The sequence below is a fragment of the Coturnix japonica genome, chromosome 37, assembly GCF_054131305.1.
Source record: "Coturnix japonica strain WE chromosome 37, WE-NBRP24, whole genome shotgun sequence".
Taxonomy (NCBI): Eukaryota; Metazoa; Chordata; class Aves; order Galliformes; family Phasianidae; genus Coturnix; species Coturnix japonica.
Window position 1 is genome coordinate 1,948,952 of NC_140699.1, and position 13,695 is coordinate 1,962,646.

General features: G+C 39.3%; 1 protein-coding gene across 6 annotated transcripts in view; it reads left to right on the forward strand.

Moving 5' to 3' along the window:
• The window catches only part of LOC146754891 (receptor-type tyrosine-protein phosphatase T-like), a 272,501-nt gene that overhangs the window by 25,092 nt on the left and 233,714 nt on the right, over positions 1-13,695 (forward strand). For all 6 annotated transcript variants that reach the window (XM_085526637.1, XM_085526638.1, XM_085526633.1 and 3 more), the window contains one exon: positions 10,379-10,489. The gene's annotated coding sequence lies outside the window, so the exon portion shown is untranslated. The remainder of the gene's footprint in view (positions 1-10,378; positions 10,490-13,695) is intronic.

Here is a 13,695-nt window from a genome sequence, read left to right on the forward strand (position 1 = left end):
GCTATAGCCCTAATCTATTTTATATATGGTTTTCCCTGGCTTCAAAGTTTTGGTTCAGACCCCTAGGAAAGTGCAGAGAGTTTCTCCAGACAGAAATCCCTTCAGCTTTCTGATGTGTCATGGAAAGACTTTTTTTGGGTGCTCATATGTGGAGCCAGTGAAGCGTTTTGAAGCGTCCCTCACCTGCAGACCACTCTTCTGACTGCTTTGTGAGGGAGACGCTGGGTAAGGGATCTGTGAAAAGTAAAGCAGCTTGAAGCTTTTCTTGTGATCTTGCCAAGCGGGATAAATGGCTTCCCCATTTAAACAGGTCAGCCTCTAGGAGGTTTCTTTTCCAATTGGCTGCTGTGTTAGGGCACTCTGGGAAGACATTCTGTGATGTCTCGGAAAAGTTCAGAAAATGCATATAATGTTTCTCAGTCTTAAATTCTTTCATTACCATTGAAGGAACTTCTGGGATTTTGCTTTTTTATTAAAGAAGACTACAGGTGTGTAGGAATCAAACTTCATAAGCTTATGAACTTGAAGCAAATGAACGCATTTCCTCCAGTTTCCTATGGCTCTAATCTCAATAGGCTTTGATAATATAAGAACAGGGAAAGGACAGCTTGTGGTGATGGACAGTTTAATCTCACCTGCCTGCTGTGAAATACACTGGTCGATCTAGAGAACTGCAAAGTATAAATTGCCTTTTTAATACTGATAAACAATAAAGGGGTAAACAAAAACTTAAGGAAATATTACATCCTAATTGTAGTTATCTGCTGGGATCAACAAATCTGGTTCATCCCACAGCTTCTGCTGTTTATTGAGTCTCTCAGCCCCACAGTAATTATTTCCTTAGCCCTTAGTTTGTTTGTGCTGTAACAATGGCTTGAGGATGAGAAATTCTGTCCATGTTTATTATGCAACCAAAGCAGCTGACCAGCTAAGTATCTGTCTGATTTTTTTTTATCAAGGAGTTTGTAAGCAAACTTATAATCTAAATGATGCCCTGATGTAATGTAAAGAAAGGGAGGTGATGGATAATCCTCTACCCCTCTCCATCCCATTCCTTACAAGTCAATAAGCTGCATTCCGTGCTACTTCAGGCTGTTTGCATGGAAAAGAGGTAAAGAGGGAATAGACTGAAATTATGTAACTTGTTTAATCGTAGAATTATAGGGCTGGCAGCAATGCTTCAAGTCTCCCTCACACCCAGCCTTTACTTGTGCCCTCGGAAGAAGCAGGATCCTTTCAGAAACTCTGAGCTGAGTCTCGCCTCTCTATCACAAGGCAGAGATGGATCTTACCAGATTTTCAGGCTGATCTGATGAAAGAGAGATGGAAAAATGCTACATCCTGTCAGTTTACAATCAGGCAGCCTCCAGGTGCCACAGCTTGGGAGTACAAACACCATGAAGAGCATCTGTTTGAGAAGATCTAACGCAGGGAAAGAGAATGAAATTGAGACTGGGCAGAATATCAGAGCAATGTTTCACAGCAGTGAGGACTACTGAGTATGACTGGGAAAACAGCAGAAATGATCTTAAGAGTGGGGTGATAACTATGAACCAACCCATGCACACTGCCCTGTAAAGGAGGAGGAGCTTGTTATCTGCCTGGTGGGGAAACTGTACATCAATTGGTTGTTTGCAGTCTAATGAAGGATCCAAGTGTGCTGCCCAAAGGTGGACATTTTCACTGATTTATGCCAGAGGAAGACTCCTGGTAGCACTTCAGCTCAGTCTGATTTCAGTGTGTTGCACTCATGTCTTATTCTAGTGAATTAGGCCAGAGTAGAGTCCTTTGTTAACATAGGGTGGTCAATTGTATTTTGCCTGTAAAGCTTTATTTTTTATGCCTTTTTCTCCTTTTGCTTCAGGATCCCAAGTCCCGAAGCATTTAGAAGAGCAGGCTCAGTTAGAAGCACTGTAAGGGCGGTGGAGATGTGTGGCTGCTTACAACTGTCATGGACAGATGTCATGGGAGCTCAGCATTTTGAACAAGAGACAGGCAGAGCTGTGCTGTCATGTCTAAGGAATATGATCCCCGTAAGAGGAATGATATCTGCTATCCTGTAGGGCATCATGTTGATGGGTGATGTTAGCCTCTGAACTGCTTTTCATGACACTTGAGTGGGTCACTGGTAGCTCCCCAAAGAATTAAATGCTGTGGTGAGGTGGGAAAAGATGTCTGACCTTGGATAGCTGGCCTTTGTGCCTCAAGCACAGCAGCTGGTGCCCTCCCTCTGCAATTGTTTTGTGGGAGTCTGGGAGGGCAGGCAGGCAGGCATGGAGACATCCCTTTCACAGAGCAGAAAGGGGCTTGTCTGGCTGTGCTTGTATGCTTGAAACGTGGAATGAACTTAAATATCCCCTTTAACTTTCTTAGAAGAAATCCCATTTGCATGTTACACCATTATTAGCAGAGACAATGGGACAAACACTGGTATCCTGTTAATTATGGGCATGCTAATGATATATACTTCTGCAGTCAAATAGCTCTGTAATTCTATTTCCTGTCTTAATTTTGTGCTTTGCTGTTTGAAATGTTAATGAAGCCAGAATTCTCAAAGGTCATCCTCTGAATATATTGGCTTTTTTATTTTTTATTTTTTTATTTTTAATTTTGTTTCAGAACAATTTAAATGAGGTTTTGTTCTTAATGTTGCTAACAATGTTAACTTTTCTGTTTAATTAATGAAGGTGTAGGAATATGCCTTGGCCCTGGTCAGCGAGCTAAATGAGAACAGCTCTGTGTTCTTCTCTAAACCATTCCCTGCCATTTTCTGCCCTGATATGTGTCCTGTTGCCCTGTTTCCCCCAGCAGCCCCTGCCTCTTTCTCTTCAAAGATGACATGGAAGAATAGTTAAAGGAAAAAAGAAAAAGAAAAAACAAGAACAAAAAAAAAAACAACAGAAAAGTGCAAATTTAGCAGAACTGAGCATTGCATTTTCCACGAGGCCATTTATCATCCTCAGAAAGTTTAGGTTCTTCACAAATAATAAAGCAAAGAACTGGTAATTGCAGTTTTCGGCTAATTGGCAGAACTGTGTCATGCAAAAAGGAGAATTTCTACACTGCCTTTGCTGACGATACTTGAAGGTTGTTTTAAACTTTCTACTAAATTAAGTGATCGTCCCTTGTCCGGGTTCAATGTTAATCCAACAGGTGGGGTTTTCATTTGTTTTTAATACTCTTAGATGACGGGGAAGTGGCAAGTGTAAGAGGTTGTTTCCACCAACTCGATTTGTGTAATAAAGCTCTCCAGGTCTGTTGTATGCACCTTCATATTGTAAGCTAGGTTCTGCTTTCTTTTTCACTGAAAAGCAAATGGAAGCTCTGGGTTATTTGGTGCTTTTGTACATGACCATACAGCTTTTTGGTGCCTTAAATACCTCTCATGCAGCCAAAGCTTCTCAGTGGTTAGAAAATGCAGGAGCTGTTTGTCTGGCTTTTTTCAGTCTGAACTGCTGACAGTTTCCAGCTTTAGGAAGCTCTCACCTGGCTCCCAGTGTTTAAGTCTCTGATACAGTGGGGCTGAAAAGGAACTGTCCAGGGGGAGGATATGCAGGTATTTGTTTCTAATGAATTAATCGAAACTGGATCAGAAGGGAGTGGTGGAATTTTTAGCTAGCTAATCTATCAGCTGTACTTGCATGTACCTACAAATCTGTGCATGAGAGGCAAGCCAAGAGCTTCTGCAGTAAACTTGCTATTTTTCACATATTTAGATAGCGTGATCATCCTGCATGTGGAGGGCAAATGTGTGAGTGGAATTTTACCTGCTTCTAATATAATCAACAGAGAGTTTGCTTACTTCTCTCATACACCGTGAAGGTGACTTTGGTCTACCTCTTACATTTCTCACTTTACAACTGAGATTGTCAGTGTCTTTTAGCTTCACTGCCTAGGGCTGGATAGTTCCTCAAATATTATTTTACAGCAAGTGTTTCCACCTACAGCGCTGAATTTGCATGTTAGAGCACTTCAAGGGCAGCTTCCCAGCCTACAGACCCTGCTGTTCAGGTAGATAGAGGACAGTTAATCAAGTGTCTGAATGGAGTTCAGCAAGCTTTGCACAGGTATTCCTGGTGTGTCTCAGTGTCAAAATGGGGCAGTATTTACCCTGTGGTGAACAACCCTGGATGCAGATATAACAGCTGCTTGGGGAGGAGTCTGTGGCATTTGTAGCTCAAGAACACCCACTAGCTTAAAACCAGGGTTGTGGCCACATAAACTTCTAATCTAACACAACTGGAGAGACTATAAGCCTCTTAAACCAGCTTTTCCTGGTTTGTGGACATCACTTGTCCATCAGCCGTGGTAGTAGAACTGCCCCAAAACTGGGGAGGAGAACCATGCTACTGGTTAATGTCTCCTGCAACACTGCTGTTCTGGGGGGTGAGGCAGTTCGATTATCTGAATGCTTACTACACTGATATTGCCAACTTTTCTTTTTTTCCTCCACTATTATAGATCTAATCATAAAGTCCAGCTTGTACCCAAAGCACTAGCACATCCATCAAGACGCATTATGTTCTCTAGGGCTTTTTATTTTTATTTATTTTTTTTAAATAGAGACTGTATATTTGGCATTATATAAGAAATCAGTTTTGAGAGAAGATTGATGTTTTCAGCAGACTTTGGTATTTTATGATATTTACAAAGCCCAGAGAAGTGCAGAGGGAGAAAAATATGACTAACTTTTCTTGAGTACTCCAAATAGTTAAATTGAAGTGAAGCTCTTTGTTGTTCCCCAGCAAAACAAAAACAAAAGTCTCTTTTGTTTTGTGTGGTAATTATGGATTTTCATGAGCACTCCTTGGTAATCAGGTTTAATGACACCAAACCCAAATCACATTATAGTCATTTTCCAAGGCTGTGTTGGAGACATGCCACATTAACCCAAAAGAACAAAGCTTTCGACGACAAGAAGAGTAAAAAGACAAAGGGAAGCAGCAAAGAAGTAAGATTTTTCTTACCTGTGACTGTACCCTTTGCACAATGTGATGCTGCACTAGAGGAATAAGCACTGATAAAAATATTGGAGAAATAATGTTGTCCTTGGATATCTTGGGAATCTAAGGGATAAACTTGTGTAAGGATTTACTCTTAATTTTATCTTCTTTACTATCATGTCTATTTGATTAAGCTAATAAAAAAACCGTGCTGCAGGTTGCATTATGTTATTTTAATATGCTCTTTTTCTTCTTGCTTGCTAAGCCTGACTTAGCTCAGTTGTCGAGTGCCAAGGGTTATGGGTTAGACTGTTCTGTGAGCTCATGAGCTGCAGAAAAAGGTTGGGGCTTGGTGGGTTGGAGGAACTTTCTATAGGAAACTAATGGGGGAATCTCATGTCTGCTGTGATGAGTAATGCTTTAGCAGATGCGCATGAAATGATGGAAATAGATCAACTGTACCACCACATTGAGCACTGAAAATAATTTTGGAAAGCCTGTCTATCCAGGCTATCCAAATAAAAACTTGATAGGAATTTCATTGCTGAGCTGAGGAGGGGATGTGGTCAAGAAGTAGGTAACTTAAAATTCATACAGGGAGCATGCTTTAACATAAATGCATGTTTTGAGTTCTGGTAAGATATGAAGTGTGCACACTGGCACACTTGTATCCATTTTTCTATTATGTCATATGCACTTATTAGTGAAAACCTCCATGTAATTTTTAATATGTGCTGAGTGAGTAAGAGAACTCTCAGTGTGAATTTTCCTGCACTATAACTTTTGCTTTCTGGCTTCCACAAAGCACCGTAAGGACTTCATCTGTAATTAGTGAGTTGTTCGCATTGCTGTAAAGTGGTAACCTGCTGTAGCTATTGTCTTCTTTGCTGTACACAACTTTCAAAAATATGGTCTAGGATGTCATTATTCTTTTCTTTGTGGTTCAGAAAAAGAATCCATTTTCTTTGATAAAAGACCCATTGATCTTTGTGATCTATAAATCATTCTTTCAAAAGAAGCCCTTTGAAATATCAATTCAAGGTATTCTCACAGAATATAACTTTATAGCTTTTTCTAGTGATGGAAGATAATCCTTGCGCCTATCAAAAAGGAAAATCCATACTATTTTTCATTGAATTTTGTGACTTTAGTTGAAGCTTTCTGAAGGCCCAACATTACCATCTCTAGCCTTGTATACCATATGAAGTCAAAGCCTTTGTGTCAAAACAGCATTTCCTTACCTCCAGCAGAGCTTGAGATAATTGAATTAAAAACAGGACTGTACGAAACAGCACTCCTTGCAGCACTGCAAAGGCTTAGCACCTTTCATGAGGAACACTTGTGCTGTGTGTGATTTCTTCCTATTTCTATTTTTATTTTATTTTATTTTATTTTATTTTATTTTATTTTATTTTATTTTATTTTATTTTATTTTATTTTATTTTATTTTATTTTATTTTATTTTATTTTATTGTCTTTTAAGGAACTGGTTTTCCATTACTGTAAACTGCTTTAGGAGCCCTGATAAACTCTCTCCATAGGATGCGTTTCTTAGATGCCAGCTTGAAAGTGTCTTACATGCAGTGGAAATACCTGATCTTGCATAAACCTGTCCTGGACAAATCTGCCTCTACCAAGGCTACAGGCCAGGGTCTGCTAAGACTGTCGTATTTGGTGAAACAACTGGAGGGGAGGTGGTGAGTGAGTGGTGTCATCATGCTCTCACACCAGCTGTCAGTCCTGTAGCTATCAAGTTTTTTGGCATAAGGGTGCATTCATGTTTCTCCTTATGCAATAAAGGACTGAGACTTTTCTTTGTATAATCTGAAAACCATGGCCACATCTTCAAGGAAAGAACAATGTACGATAACAATGCTGGCTCTATTGCTAGTGGAGGCTAGAGAGCGGGCCTGGGGTGGCTGCCTTTCAGTGCTATAAGTAATGAGCAGTCCTTAAGTGAACAGTTTAGAATTCCTCAGAGACGTTCAGAAACCTGCTGCACAAACCAAGGAATAAACGCAATGCAGCTCTTTTACATAAATAATCCTTTCTGCTTCTAATCTTCTGATTTATTCCCGTGGTGGCATATTGTTTGCGGTGTTTATCTCAAGGGATTGCTATTGATCTCTATTGAAGTGCTGAGGAAATGCATTTATCTGCATGAACCTGTGTCACTGTAGAGGCGCTCTGTGTCTGAGTGTACAGTTCTCCTCTTCGTGGTGATCACGCCTTATCTTTATTTCTCTTTTCCCTCCTCAGTTTATCTTTTGGGTGGCTGGCGCAGAGCAGTGGAATGCTTGGTGTGGTTTGTGAAACTGATTTAGGAAGTCAGCAGTGCTTCTAGTCCAGATCTTACCTCTTCAGTCTGTGACCTGACTGTGGATATAATGTGATTTGGTTTGTTTTTTTTTTAATAACTTTCTCACAGAGACATCTATACTTCAAGCATGTTCAGTGAAATTGGGGCACTCAGTAGAGGAGGGGAGAAGATGGTAGTGAGGAAATACTACCCAAACTGCATCCTTATTGAAGCTAAATAGGGTATTCCCAAAGGTTGAGAAAAGGACCAAGATCTGAAAGTAGCTGGAGTGCCATGCAGAAGGGGGAGGATTTTGTAGCAAATGTGTCCCTCTGTCTGTATTCTCCTCTGAGAATGTGAGGTCTGAAGGATTCTTCAAAGAGCAGAGCCTTCATCACAGGGTTGTCTCGTCTAAAACTGCAGAATAGAGTGAGAAACCTCTTAGGTCTGGTCCTCAAATGAGAAGATTAAAGAGAAAACCACACTTCTATTTTTGTTCATTTGTCCTTCAACATTAGAAACAAGGCAAATGTTAGATTTCTGTTAATTTTTTTTTTTTCCTGTTATTTTTTTTTTTAACCTGGCTTGTATTATAGGAAATGTCAAGGTAACTGACCAAAGCTTTGGTATCATTCCTATGGGTTTTCCTGCCCCTTGAAAAAGGCAACTGAGCAGTTTTTGTGAGACCTAACATCCTGAAGATCCAGATCCAGAGCAATCAGATATGTCTTTGCCCCATTGCACAGGCTGTCACAGCAGCTGGCTTCAGGGCCTTAGGCAAAAAAATCTCCTTGGTCTTCAGCAGGATGCTGTGGAAGGAGTCTGAACTCAGATGAGTTCCTTAAAATCACCCGTAGAGTTCTCCTTCACATTTCTGTAAGGAGTTCAGATGCCATTTCACTGTCTTCCTTGGGATAAGTCAGCTTTGCTGTGGAAATCAGTGAGGCAGGCCATATCCTTGCTAGTTGTTCTGCAGAACCAACCTGCTTGTTCCTGTTGGCTGGGTGAATGGGATTTTGGAAAGATGCTTTATGTCTTTGAAGTATTTTTCTGGTTAAATATTGTTAATCGTCAGAACTATTCAGTTCTTAAGGTAATTTGTGGGTTTCTTTTTTTCTTTCTTTTTTATTTTTTATTTTCTTTAAATCCATTAAAGGCATGAAGTGGAAAAAATTCTTTGGTTCAAGATTATTCAATGTAATTAGAACAGTGTCACTCATCTTAGTAAAATCCTCTATAAAAGTGTTTTGTTTTTTTTCCCACTCTCGTTAAAACTTAAATCCATGATACATAGGAAAAGATACAAGTTATTGTTCATTTACTCTGTACCTCGCCATATAATATATTCCTAGAAATAGGAGGCTCTTGGTTTTAGTTTTATAAGTTGAATGCAGCTACTGCTACTATAGGTTGCTGCATGTATGGGAGGCCTGGAAGTGCTTTCTGCTGGTATCGGATTAACTACCTCTGTAATGTATGAAATCCTCATGTAAAGGATGGCTGTGCAAGAAGTGTGGCTGGGATGTGAAATATGGATTCACTGGACACCATTAGGCAAGGCAAGCTGCAACGCTATTATCTGCTTGTAGATTGTCTTTAATACCGGAATACATGTTGAGCATCCTTCTGGCCATCAACCAGATGCTGATTGTGACTTGTTGATTTCTCAATTCCAGCTTCAGCCATGACATTCCAGGCTATGAGGAATAAGTTACTCTTACTACCAGTGCTCGGGATGATGAAGAAACTGTTATTGTTTTTCTTCTTCTCTGCTTTTGTCTTTAATTTGATTGCATAAAACCTTATTTTTCATTTTCTATTTTGTTCCTGTAGATCTCATGGTTCAGTGGAAAAGAAATCATGGGATGCTGCTTCCTTCTGCAAGCTCATCACTTTAAATTTTGATCATTTGAGTTAGTATTATTTCAAGGACTGTTCATTAATTAGGATTTGGATTGCCAAATGTGACATTGTGCCTTGTGTAATCATGTATCAACATATCAATGACTGTGCTGTTCAGCAAACTCTAATAGCCATTTTGGGCAGATAAAAATTACAATAGAAATTAAAAGCAGATTTAAGTAGTTTTATGCTTATGCTTTATGCTTATGGCTGCATATATCTAAATTTTCCAAGTGTTTCATTTGATTATTCTGGACTCATCTATTATTATTGAAAGATTTTTTCCCCCCTTTTCTATGCTTCTCATGACTTTTTTTTTTTTTTTTTTTAAGTATCACAATTTGTTCCTCTCTCTGTGTGATGAAGAGACCTCCTCCTAGTTTTCTTCACAAAAGTTTGGCTTGCTCTCCACTTGAATCCTAGGAATGAATTTCATTTGTAGCCTGAAGATCCATAATCATTCTTTGTCTACATAGCTCACACCCTGTCAGAGGCTGCTGTTTCTTACAAATTGCTGAATACCTGCAGTGTTTTGCCTTCTTTCTGTTTGTAATGATTGTGTAACAGCTTCCACCATTCCCTAAGTGCTATTACTGTAGTCTGTTCTCAGTTTGCTGTGCTCAGTCTTGCACTTCAGCAAGCCTTTGATATTTCCAGTTGTCCCATGTGAAGTCTCCAACAGGCCTGATTTTACCTACCAAATACCCATTTTCCTTGGCTTTGTGAGTTACCACTCATCTGACAGTCTCTTAGATGGAACTCTATCCCTGTTCCTTAGTGAGGTTGGTGCACCTGGCTGGATTGCCAAAGAAGTTTAAAATGAAACTATTATTTGGAGACATTTCTCCCGCTGTGCCATAAACTGAGGTTTCCCGTGAGCCCATGAGAGGTTATTAACAACAGGCAGTCATGGAAAAGTCTGTTTTGCAGGACACAAATAAGTTCTATGAAATATAGTCCAGTACATTATTATTACTGTGGAGCAAAGGAATCAGGTTTTATTTGTATGATCTGGAAGCTTTGGTTTTTGGCTGGATAGAATGACTGGAAGATACTGGGAGAAGCTAAATACCAGTAATAAACACTCTTCTTTAGTGCTTTGAGCTTGTATTATATTTTTCTGTATGTTTGTCTGTTTGATATGATTGTCATAACTCAAATCCATTTGTTCTTAGGTGTTTAGGAACTGCTGTGAGCAGCTACAAGTATCATCCATTTATTTGCTCTCCTACAGGAAGATGTGTAAGAATACGAAGTTGCCTGAAAGAGACCTTTCCTGAAGTACTGATTTTGGTTCTCACTCTACAATGTGACAAAGCCACCTTCCTAAGACCTTCATCTACAGGTAATATAACATCAGCTGAGTCCATGGTGCTGCTGTTAGATGCAGCCAAATTGAAAATGTATCATAACTAACAATGCACATTGTACATCAGCATACTGAATACATGCATATGACACAGTCTGTAGCTTGGGATCTCTGGATTCCACAGGTTGGAGTATTGGGCACCATCACAGGTTGTTTACTCACCTGTATGTAATGTATGCTCACTATTTAGCAAATATGATAAATCTGGTATCAAGTTCAATGATATGGTTGGTTGAGAGAATCAGGCTCAAAGAAGAAGAAATGGTATCAAAACCAGCTGTATTCTGAAGTGCTTTTGGGGTCCTACAGTTGATAGTTTCTGAAGTGCCCAAGCAGCAGGTTGTTTTTGTTTACTTTAAAGCTTGTTGCCTTCTGATTATTTTCTTTCTCTGGTCACTTTTTCTTAAAGGGAAATAATCTGAGTACCAGGTTTACCCACTGTATTTGTTTGTGCGTAGCTTCTTTGCCTTGTTCATGTTTTTGCTTGAGGGGAATGTTGTCTTTGGACTGACTAGGTACTTAGATATTTCTCCTATGTTAGACAAAATATTGTATCCTTTACAGGGTGGGGAGTGCTACCATTTAAGACGATGGAATCAGTCTGTTCCAAAACTGTTTTATATGCATTAGGATCAAGTTAAAGAAGTTTTTTTTTCTGTTGCTATGACCAAACTGTTTCGGTAGCTTTGGACCATTTGCATCCTCATCTTTGTATATTGTCATTCTGAAGTCAGTGTTTCTACTGCAACACTGGAGCTTTTACAGATTTTGTATTGAGAAACTCTTCCTCAGTCTGGGAACGTATTTCTTGTACAGTCCAAATTATATTCACAAATAACTTGCCTTTGTGCGAGCCCCTACCACCTCCGTGCCTCAGCATGCACCGTACTTTTACAGGATGAATACATTAAAATGCTTAGGCATTCACGGCTGACATTTGTTCTGTTTAATTGAAATAATTTCATCACCTTCTAAACTAAGCTTTTATGACACATCAAAACTTTGGAACATTCTCTTTTCAATTATTTATAAGCCTTACAATATATTTCTAAATTTCTAGTTTAGTTGTCTCAAATCATGTTTTTATGTTTTCTCATAACAGCCTGCTCTTCATCTTAAGAATGCTGTCTAACCACTAGCTTTCTAGAAAATGTGTCTCCTATGAGCTGTAGGATGAATACACAACACAATCCACTCCATTAAAATGCACACACCATAACAATGCTAAGCTTTTGATGCAGGAGTGCTTTCAAGAAACCCGTGTTTCTTTGTGCTATAACATGTCCATTGCTGAAAGTGGTCTAGTACCTAGAGCTGCCTAAATGAAGATTGTGTTGTAGCTCGACTATATTACAATGACAGTAAATGAAGGACATATCTTGTATTCACTTACCGTGTTTTTTTTTCCAATTTACTGAAATCATGGAAGTATTTATGGTTAGGTTACCTTAACTGAATGGTATATAAGCCCACTATATGGTGGTACATCTATTCTAAGAGTCTGTAATTGAATAAAGTAGGAAAACAGGGTAAGAGTTTATTGACAGAAGAGTGGTTCTGTGTTCACAGACTTCTGCACCATCTTGTCTTATTAACTGAAATGTTGTTTCCCTAGCATATAGCTGTTCTATGGTTGTCTTAATCATTTTGCTCTGTAGCCTCTAACAGCACCCTCAATGTGCTATTAGCAGCAGGGTCGTTCTGTAAATGAATAAGACAAAATATCTGTTTTTTTTCCTTTTTCCGGTGAAATTTCTCTGCCTACACAAGTTCTGTGTCCCTGGGAGCTGCAAGGAGTCAATCTTTGGTTCAGGTTGGGAGGAGTTTTATTTCTTTTTTTTTCTTCCTCCTTTTTAAATGTAGTTCAGCCAGCCACTTGGAAGGTGAAGATAAGATAGCACTGAGGTTGTCTGCAGACTCAAGTCACGAGGACTTGTAGGCTTCTCTCTCTGCTCACAATATAGTGTTGCAGCGGGCACTTCTTGGGATCCATGATGGTGTATATTTGATTCTAGTTTCAGTGCTTTTCTCTTGGTTTCTGAAGCTGTGTTCTTGCTAAGCAGGAAGGTGTTTTTGTAGTGTTAGAATTAGCAATCAGTGTTGGAACTAATACCTTTGCTGTGAGCTGGGCAAGAGCGCTTCAGAAATAGCGCGTGGTTGTCATTAAATGCAGTGAAATGCGGCAGTGTCTTCTAAAAAAATTAACTTCCAGGATTTCCTGTGGAGCTGACTATTTTCTTGATCTTCATGTAAGTGCTCAGAATTAGTGCTCATAAAAAGATTTTAGTACTAATCCTCCTGTAGGTTCCTTTGAAATACAGTGTTAACATTTTTTTTTCTTTACTCCCGTAAAAGTTCTTAATGTGCCTCCTACGCTTCTTTCAGTGAACACACAGCCTCTGATTTATTAATGCACAACGTGTCCCAGAAATCAGTTTAACTGATTCCCATCCATCATTCAGTACCATTTCTTCTATTATGTTGCAGAGCGGGTGTCTTTGAAGCCCTATTTTGTATACACTGGGTGATAGTTCCGTCTAACTTTTCTGAAAAAGAGATAGAACTCACCAGTTTTATTATTTATGATTGAAGGGTGCATTAGTAAGAGCAGAGCCAGAAACCTACTTTCCATAAAAATGTTGAATACTGTTTTTCAGAAGCTGCCTTTCATTTACGCTTCTTAAGTTTTAGGAAATAAATTTAATGATCAAGAAAGGACTGACAGCACCAGTTCAAACAATGTTTAAGGCCAGGTCTGTGTACAAAAGCAAGGTCTGCAATCATACATTGTGCATTACGAATTAATCTAAACCGGCAATGTTATTTCTTGAAGGCCTGGAGCAAAGACGATATTTATTCCAGGCAAGTACCTTCTGTTCTGCCATGTTGTGTCTGTCCATTGCTCTTAGCTGCCTGTCATCTCTGCTGAATGCAAAATACATTGATTGTCACTTCTGCCCTCTGACATTATTGAAGCCTAAATAGAAGGATGTAGAGCTAGTATTTGTTATGCTACATCAGCCATAACATACTTCCTGTACCAAAACAGTCTCGTAGTCTCTGATGTTCAAAAGTAAGCAATGTCAGGGAAACAAAGACAAGCCCATCACTTGGGGACTTGTTTTATTAGCCTCCTCTAGCTAAATACTCCCTGACCTACATCTGGAGCTTGTCTGCAATTA